This window comes from Psammomys obesus, unplaced genomic scaffold (genome assembly GCF_907164565.1).
Source record: "Psammomys obesus unplaced genomic scaffold, mPsaObe1.curated_primary_1811, whole genome shotgun sequence".
In the NCBI taxonomy this organism is placed as follows: domain Eukaryota; kingdom Metazoa; phylum Chordata; class Mammalia; order Rodentia; family Muridae; genus Psammomys; species Psammomys obesus.
Window position 1 is genome coordinate 67,965,020 of NW_026585504.1, and position 9,814 is coordinate 67,974,833.

At 38.0% G+C, this 9,814-nt stretch overlaps 1 protein-coding gene across 1 annotated transcript in view; it reads left to right on the top strand.

The window, feature by feature from the left end:
• Thsd7b (thrombospondin type 1 domain containing 7B) overlaps positions 1 to 9,814 on the top strand; it is a 565,744-nt gene that overhangs the window by 32,037 nt on the left and 523,893 nt on the right. The gene's annotated exons all lie outside the window — the stretch shown is intronic.

The following is a 9,814-nucleotide window of genomic DNA, read 5'->3' on the forward strand; positions in this document are numbered from 1 at the left end:
GAAAGAAAGAAAGAAAGAAAGAAAGAAAGAAAGAAAGAAAGAAAGAAGGAATTGCAGGAAAGCAGGGAAAGAACCTGCAACCCATAGTTTTTGTTTTAGTGAATAAAATTCAAATGAATTTATTTAATTTTTATTTTATTCAGAAAACATTTGGTTATGGGAATCCTTTTAGGACTCATGATCATGTGGATGGTGTAAATACACTTTAAAATTCTCAGGCCACTTTGGTTGAATAAATGCCATATTGTACCCCCAGAGAGGAACACCTGAAGCATGATACATGTTCAAACTATAAAGATTACAGCACTCAAAATCTCAGATTCGATTGTTATTTTATTTATTTGTTTCTCTAAACTGTAGTTAGAAACACATTTACCCTTCCTGTTCCTCACAGAACATTAGCAAATGTCAACTGCACCCACAGATGTTTTAACAATTTGTTCTTAAAAAGTATTAGAGGCCATATGATTTCCTCTTGTATTACTGATAATAGCTATTTTTTTTCCATTGCATCTTTACTTTCAGATCTGCTTTTCCTCCTAATCCACACTGATGTAATTTTATTTGTAATGTATTGGACAGTACCATAGTCTTTGAGAGTATTTTACAGGTCTGTGAATGTTAGTCCTCTTTCTCTTGGCTGGGGGTATTCTGCAAATATCCGTGGAACCCAGCTCACACAGAGAACAGCTGAGTGTTGGTTTTTAGTTTGGGAGAGGAGTGAGGTGATGAAATTGCTGTCGTCTCTCAGCAGTGGTGAGTTCTCGTGCCTTTTAGCATTTGTCTCACTGAGTTGGGGAGATATTCAGTGTACTCACATTTACAACTATTTTCTCTTCTTGACCAGTTGTTCCTTTTCTTCCCCTTTGCCAGTGATCAATGATATATTTTTTTTAAAACAACAGAATTGAACCTTGATATTTAGATTTATTTTACACAGTCTGTTTTTATTATTCTATCCCCTCTTCTACCTCCTCCTAAACCCTCCCCAGCTTCCTATATGCCCAATTCCCTGTTCTTTCTGGACCTTGATCTTTTAATTGAGCAAGCCGCTCGGTGCCTTTTCAGTGGCAGGTAGAGGGCCTGGGCAGTTAAGGCTACCAAGGAGAGTTTACTAGTTCCTGTGGTTAGCTGCTGTTCTGCTTTGTTTGCTCACCATTACGGCTTTTCTTCCTCCCTTGTTAAAATTAGGAATTTGCTGGTTTACCACACTGGACAAGATGGATTCTTCCTAGCTCTTCCTTTGTTTATTCCTCTTATGGAATTTATTCTTCTTACTCTGTATAGAACATTCATTCATGTATGTTTTCCAGTGCTGGTTTGGATGTCCTGAGTTGCTTTCATCTTGGAATAGTCTTATTTCTTCATAAGTTTTAAAAGATTACGTTAGTAAATATAAAAATATTGGTTGGCAGTTGTTCACGTTCAGGGCTTGAAATACACCATTTTATCCATTCTGTTGGCTGCTGATGAGAGATGTGCTTTTTGGTCTAACATTTTGTATCTTTTCAAGTAAAGTCACATTTTTCTTTATAACTTTTCATATTGCCATTTTTGTTTTGCAAATTTGATGTCTTAACTATGATATTACATGATTATTTTGTGGGTGAATCTATTTTAGGTCCTGCATGACTCTTGTATTTGGACATCTATTTTTTTTTCTAAGTTTGGGTAATTTCTTGTTGCCTTTCCTTTGAAAACATTTTGCTTTAGCCATTCCCTTGGCTTCTTCTCCTCCCCAATGAAACTTAGTGATAGCCTCTTGAACATGTAAGAGTAGATTGAAGTTATATAATGCTCACTTGATTTTTTTCATATATATATTTTTTTTAATTTCACTATGTCAGCCATCATAAAATCTTTTTTCCTGCTTTGGGCTTTCTAGTCATGGTGTTTCTCATGTTGTTTTTTATTTCAATTTTATTGGTTAAGCTTTATTTTCAGCATTTCTTTTAATATATATTTTTCTAATGAGTAACCTCTTGGGCCTGTATCTTTGTTGTTATTATAAGTATGTCTTCTGAAGAATAACTTCTTAGAAATACAGTGAAAAGAAAGAGCTATACAAATCTTGTTAGTTATTGCAAATTTTTTTCCTTCCAGTAGCATTACCTTCTCAAGATTATGAATTTAATTGCTTGGGTCAAGTACTTTCAACCATCTAAAATAACATCCACAGGTAGTAATGATTACAGTCTCTTAGAAAGAGTGAGGGGGTATTGTCCTGTCACTGAGGGAGAGGGGGAGGTAAGGGGAGGGAGAAACAGAGAGAGAAGGAGAGAGTGAGAGGAGAGAGAGAGAGAGAGAGAGAGAGAGAGAGAGAAAGAGAGACTCTTCCATATTCTTTCTCCAAGAGTGAAATACAGGGGTAATATAAAGGTTAATTTCCTTTCTTTCTCCATGGATTTTGAGAGGAATTGAGGTGGAGGGGAAGATTTCAGTTAAGAATCAACCATTGTCACCCAAAGCTGAAACTAAAAACAGCCTTTTTCTTTTTAATGGGCCATTAGAATCTAATAATTCTGAGTTTATAACAACAAGAGGTGTTCTTACACGTTTTAACTAGGAAAAAAACATAAAGGCAAACTGAAAAGGACTTATTTAATTTTAGCTTTGACCTCTTTGTTATTTTCCTGCATTCTGATTTTAACAAAAATCGCTTTCTTCCGGGGGTTCAGTTCACTCTGTGAAGAAAGCAGTCAGTCACACACCCTGTGCTCTGCGCCCACACGTCATTCTTAGTACTCTGTCTAAGGAATTTGGAGAAGATAAAATCTCTTATATCCCGAGACTTGCACTACATTTTAAATCTCAGCTGCATAATGTTTTCTACTGACAGGAAATGATCATAATACTAAACACATTCCGGTATACTAGAATATCACACCAAGGATATTCCTTCTAGAGAATTTAATGCCTCAGTATAACTGTGCACTTACATCCATGTCTACAGAGCAATCTCTGTTTCACAGGAGCAACTGAACAGCACATAAAACAGAATTTCATGCTACCAATTCGGCTTTACAGTGTGATTCTAGGTTTACTACCTATTGAAAAATTTAAAATTGTGTGTATCAAAATTAAGAGGAATTTTAATACTGTAGTTTGGCTTCATTGATCATTAGAGTCAAAAGTTGTGTGTACCATGAAGTATCCTATTATTTCTAAACACTGACCTTACTTAGATGAATAAGTTTTTTTTAAGTGAGAAATATATCAGATTAATTTAGCAAGAAAGGTGGTTGTAGAGAATATTTATAAAGTCTCAGAGAAAATGAAAAAAAAAAAAAAAGACTCCCAATAGTCCTAAGCAATTATTGGTTCATTAAGGTTACTTCATGTTGTGGAAATCATCTCCCAAATAATATTTAGAATGTTCTCCTTATGCAGACGTCTTTATTTTCAAATTCCTCCAAAGCCGTAGGTGGTAATGGTCATTCAGAGCAGTGGTCCCCAACACTGCCACCTTTAATAAAGTCCTTCGTGTTTCGGTGACCACAACTATAAGATTATTTCAGTTACTACTTCATGCCAATAATTCTGCTACTGTTATGATTGTATTGTAAATATATGTGTTTTCCCCTGGTATTTGTGGATGGTGACTGGCAGTCTGAGAACCACTGATTAAAAGTTATGTTTCTAACTGCCAGGAATTAGCATGGACCTTGGTGCATGCAGACTTTCTTTTAAGTTGTATCCTTTTCATATTTCTGTTATGTGTCCCTGTGTCCCTGACAGGTGGCAGGTATCAAAATCAGCAAAAGTAATAGCACGAACAGCATACAATCTCCCATGTCCATCTTCCTTTAATCCTATCTCAGTTCTGGCTCAGCTCTCATTTTATTCTCTGGTATTATTTTCATGATGTGATCTTTCAAATGTTCCCCGAGTTATAATCTGGTAGCCATACAATAGCCCATTATCCTGCTTTTATGTTACAATTTGAGTAATCTGCTGCTGTGTTGATAACAGTGTTTCTCAAACGAAATAACCAGACTTTCATAGGGCCCACAGCTTCATCGGGGTCTCAAAAATGATCTCTTAGTTGCAATTTCATTTCTGCCAAAAAAAATGCCTTTTTAACTATAAAGTTACTTTGGTGGTATTAAATTCTATAAACTGATATTTTGTAATTTAGAGCAAAATGAAAATAGGTTCTCAGAGACTTTTCTCATGCATTTTTAATTACTCTAATTCATACTCTTTACCATGTGTAAGGTAGACTTAGATTCTAGGAATATATTGACTTATAAAGTAGATCGTTTTGTGGCTTTTGCAAGGTCTTGAGTCACCTAATTTTTCAGATTTCCAGTTAAATATAGCAAAATGAGCACAACACCCTTTTCTTCTGTGTTCTGAAGCCCCACTTAAATAATAGTAAATGAACGGAAGAGTAAACTCTCAATATAAAATGGAGATTTTTTCTTTACGTGGAGAATACACGGGGTGATTCAATTCATACTTACACTACATTAAATATACGCTGTGTGTTTGTTACATTTTCACCTCTTCCATGGCCCATGGGAAAGAATCTCACTAGGATGTGACCAGTGACCTGAGGACTCATATAAGCGCGTTTACGCTAATGTCCTGAGTTATCCCAACACACATTGCTGCTTGCCCCTCTTCTGCTTTGAAGGTGAACTTGAAAGCCACCAATGTATTCCAGATGGTGAACCTTAAGACGGACAAAGTCTGAAGGCTGTGGCTGGAAGAGCAGTCTCATCAAGATAGAGCAACCTGAGAGCCACATAGGAGTGGCTGCATGAAATTTGAGTTGCAGAATGAAGAAAGGGTGTCTCTCTTACAGGTTTCAGATTCTACTTGGTGGCACTCTTAACTTTAGGATTGGTGGGAGATAGTGGTTTCCTACGAACACATTATAATTTCCTAGTCACTGGGATGGGTTAGACATAGGGACAGGACTCGGCTCTGAATGCAACATCCTATCTCTCCTAGGAGTTCAGTCATTTGGCCTTGTAGAACCTTATCACAGGTGCAGCAAGCCTCTGGGAGGTTTAGATCACGTCTTACTTTACTGCTCAACATTCCACAGCAATGTCTGTTAAGTACAAACATGCTCAGAGGTTCGATGCCTCAGCCTGTAACAACAGGCAAGAAATGAAACTGGGTTTCTCTCTGCTCTTCTATTTGATTCCATTGATCCATCAGAAAGAAGGGGGAGGTAGAATGACCTAGAGGGGGCAGGAGCGCCACAAGGAGACCAAGAGAGAAAAAAAATCTGGGTCCAGGGAGGCCTGCAGAGACTGATACTCCAACCAAGGACCATGCATGGAGATAACCTAGAACCCTGCACAGATGTAGTCCATGGCAGCTCAGTGTCCAAGAAGGTTCCCTAGTAAGGGGAGCAGGGACTGTCTCTGACATGAACCTAGTGTCTGGCTCCTTGATCACCTCCCCCTGAGAGGGGAGCAGCCTTACCAGGCCACAGAGGAAGACTGTGCAGCCAGTCCTGATGAGACCTGATAGGCTAAGGTCAGAGGGAAGGGGAGGAGGACCTCTCCTATAGTGGACTAACTAACTCCTATAGTGGAAGAAAAAGGGAGGAGGGAGGGAGGGAGGAATGAGGAAAGAGAGGGAGAAGAGGGAGGGACAGTGAGACTGGGAGGGGATGAAGGAGGATGAAGCTGGGATGCAAAGTGAATAAATTATAATAAATAATAAATAAATTTAAAAAAAGAAATGCGACTGTGACCAAAAGGCCTCTAATAGTGAAGGATCATTAAATAAAGCCTACGTAATAGAACAGTACTCAGAAAAAAATTAACTGGAATGTTTCTGTATCATCATCATGGACAGACATGAAATCACAGTGTTAAGGAGAAAATTTTTCCAAGGCAGCGTGTATGTTCATATACATATAAACACTATTTAAGCAAAAACTTAAAAATCTATGACACAGCTCTATATTATTTATGAACACATATGTACTTAACAAAAGTATGATATATGAACTGGAAAAGTACAATTCAGTTTGAAAATGATAGTTTTGTCTAACAAACAACATTGGAAGTAGACTTGCAGTGGACATGGGAATTTTACCTTAATTTGTGGGTTTGTGTTTGTTTATTTAAAGGCATCTGGATGAGCTACTAATTTTTAGCAGGAAAGGAGAGGTTCTTTTTATCCCCCATGTTTTAAATATTTAGTACTGGTTGAAAGCAGTTTTAACTGCAGGAATAATGACCTAAGGCACCTCAGTAATGACTTTTATTTTATAACCGTTTCAGGTCATTTGTAAGCACGAATATGTTCTTACATTTCCAGGAGCGGTAAAAACTAGAGAAGTTTTTTAAGTTTCAGAGATTTCCTTTGCAGCGGAGTACTTGTGAGGTAATTCACAGGTGACAGCATGATCTATAAATGTCAAGCAGGCATAATTATCGCAGCATCTCCAGTCTGAAAGACAAATCCACAGCTCACGCTTGTTTCATTAAAAAGGCATGCTGCCTTCCACAAAGGGATCGATTCCCATTTTGGTGTGGGCAGTGGTGTTCGTCCTGTGCTGTTGTTTATAGGGTGATTCCGCGCACACAAAAGGTCACCACAAATCTGGGGGCAGGGAGTGAGTAGATCATGCTGTAGTCTTCTTTTTCTCCTGCAGAGAGTGAAACTCAGTAGACAAGAGACTAACCTGATGCAGAATTAGGGTCCAGATATTTATGCTGTTCTACACAGGGTGTTCAGAGTTCCTTAATTACAAAGAATCTCATGAGTCAAATTAAAAAGGAGCAGATATGGTACTTTTAAATATTATTAGTTCTTATTATTAATTTAATCTTGGAATACAGGCTTGTAAAAGCAACATCTAAAACAGACCAATGTACATTCAAGGAGATATATGCCCTTTATTACAATATAAAGAGAGCAAAAGATAAGAAGTCTTTTACCAAATACTCTAGGCTTCGTGCAACCCTGCAGTTCTATGTTTCTTGATTCAGTGAAGCCAGCTGGCCAGCAAGCTGCTGAGGCCCCCTGTCTCTGCTCCCCTGCACTGGGGTTATAAGCATGGACCACCATCCCTGATTCAAACTAGTGGATCACACTTGGGCCCTGGTACTTTTCTACTGATGCTTATTGACTGAGCCATTTCCCCAGACTTGAAATTTTCTTTATAAAGGGAGAGGAAAGGCCATCTTGAAAACAGAAACAAAGCTTTTTCAAAGACCATAAACAATTTGAAAGAGCTGAATAGATTTCTGAATTGCTTTGCTTGGACTATCATGGCAAATGGTACACACTAGTTTGATAAACAAGATAAACTGATTTTCTCAAATTCTGGAAGCTGGGCATCCAAGACCATGGCATTGTGGTGTGATTTCTTTCTATCCAAAGCCTCTCTCTCTGACTTTCATGTATATGTCCTTTGCCTCTGTTTTCCCAGATGTTCTCTCTCTCTCCCCCTCCCTTCCCTAATCGTGTGTGTGTGTATGTGTGTGTGTGTGTGTGTGTGTGTGTGTGTGTGAGAGAGAGAGAGAGAGAGAGAGAGAGAGAAATCTGTTTACAAGTTGTCAGCCATATTAGAATTGTGCCCCCCCATGTCTGGTTTAAAATTGGTAAACTCTCTCAAAGATTCATATAAAGCTGCTTTCTGACTCCTGGGGGTGAGCACTTAGTTTATAATTTATGGACTCAAATCCTGTAAATATTTTCCAGATCATCAGTGTTCCACTGTGTCACACCAAAAGAAGACAATACCCTCCCCATATTGACTGTGGCCCTGCCCGTGAGATTGACAGTATGGTCTGTGCTATATGGGAAAGAAATTCTTCCTCATGTGTTTCATCCCAGACCCAGAGAAAATAGTATTGGATTAAAGAATTTATGATATGTGCTACCTTCTTCATTTTCTCAATGTTCTAAATGTTCATGTTCTAAATTTCTAATAGTTCATGTTCTAAACATTCTAAAAGGAACTTAAGAACTAAAACACTGGATCAAAGCTTTATCTGATATCATCTAAGAATGTGGCCTTTACCTTCCACAGTGTCACAAAGCATATTGATATGAGCTCACTAGTTCGAGCAACCATGAACATGTTTTCTGCTGTTTAGTCTGAGTGGTAGATCCTCTGTTTACATACCTTCCCAAGTTGAGAACCTTGAAACGTTATGCCTATAGATGGAGCAATCACTCTGAAAACCTTTGTAGAGCCCAGTATTCTGCCAGACTATGTGGACTTAACTTTGGGATCCAGTACTCAAACACTGACATGCATACATTTCTGAGAAACATCCTTTTCCTCTTAAAGTTTTGGGTGTTTTGGACTGAATTAAAGCGAGGGCTAATAACAAGGAGTTGAGAAAAATAAAGGACTTCCAGTTAATATGTGGAATATTATCTTCCTCTGAGCTTCTTCTACTCAAAATTATGTATTCTCAATTAAAGTTCCATAGCTTGAAATCTTTCCAGACTTAATATTTTTAAAAGATTTACTTTTTTTTTCAAATTATGTGTATCTGTGGAGTATATGCATGTGAGTTCAGGTGCTTCTGGGGGCCAGAAGAGGGCATCAGATCTCCTTGCAGACAGTTGTAAGATACCTGAAGCAGATGCTGGGACCTAAGCTCAGATTCAGCTTCTCAGAGGAAATGCTGAGCCAGCTCTCTTGTCTCTCAGGCCCTACTTACTTCTTGTCCCTCCACAGAAAACGACTTGACCTTTAATACTTCAGCAAAACAGAATGGGTTTTAACTTTTGCCCAGTGGTGCTTGTATAGCTTTAGCAAACCAAGCTTGTGGGATTAGAGAGAGATTGATTTATATCATTTGCCAATTTTTATAGTGTAAATACTCCCATTGTGGACATTTAAAAACCATTTATACAAAGTCAAGTGGCTTGAAAATTTAGTATTTGCTTCCAACGTATCCCAGGTTCGCATCCCAGCAGGCCAGTAGCATCTCAGGCTTCAAGAGCACAGATTTGCTGAATAAAGCATTTTCCTCTTGGGTCTGGGATCTCCCATTTGCCTTTTGAAATCTTCTGTTTTCCTCTCTTGTGCTTCTTCTCAGTAGAATAAGTGTTATAGTGTTGAGTTCAACATCATCATATATTTGTTCTTATATATCAGCTTTCCAATTAGACTACTGAACTATTTACTCAAATTTTGCATGTGAAAATTTGATGCTAAAAATCAAATAGTGTTTATAAAAATAATCAATGCCTATTTTAAAAAGTATCTCAGTAGTTCTAAGAATAAATACCTTACTCTAAAGCCTTCATCTACATTTACTTGACAGCAGACAATTTATATAGAAAAACTACATGAGTCCAAGTTTTTCTCTCTACAATGGATATATCAAAAGGTGTCTCAGAACACTGCTGTGAGAGAGCACAGCCAGGCCCAGTGAGCGAGTGCTAATAGTCTACTGTATCTTCTATAGGTGTCTCTCTAGAGTGAGGCACCTTTGTTGCTACAGGTAAAATAGAGTAAACATTATTATTTTTGAGATGGGGCCTTACGTAGAACTCTTTGTCTCAAGACATCCTCCTGCTTCAGCCTCCTGAACAGATGGAGCCATAGGTGTGTGCCACTGTTTGCAATAAGTTTATATTCTTACTATGTAACATATATTATTGTTCTGCCCTGATGCCTGTATATTTAGAAAATTTCAAATTAGGGAAAGTGAGAGGTCTCAGCAGGTTAAAACACTGCTGCCAATCCTTACTCACAGTTTGGAAGGAGGGAATCAACTCTATAAAGTTGTCCTCTGATCTTCATTTGTGTAATTGTGTACCTTGGTACACACACACACACACACACACACACACACACACACACACACACACACAC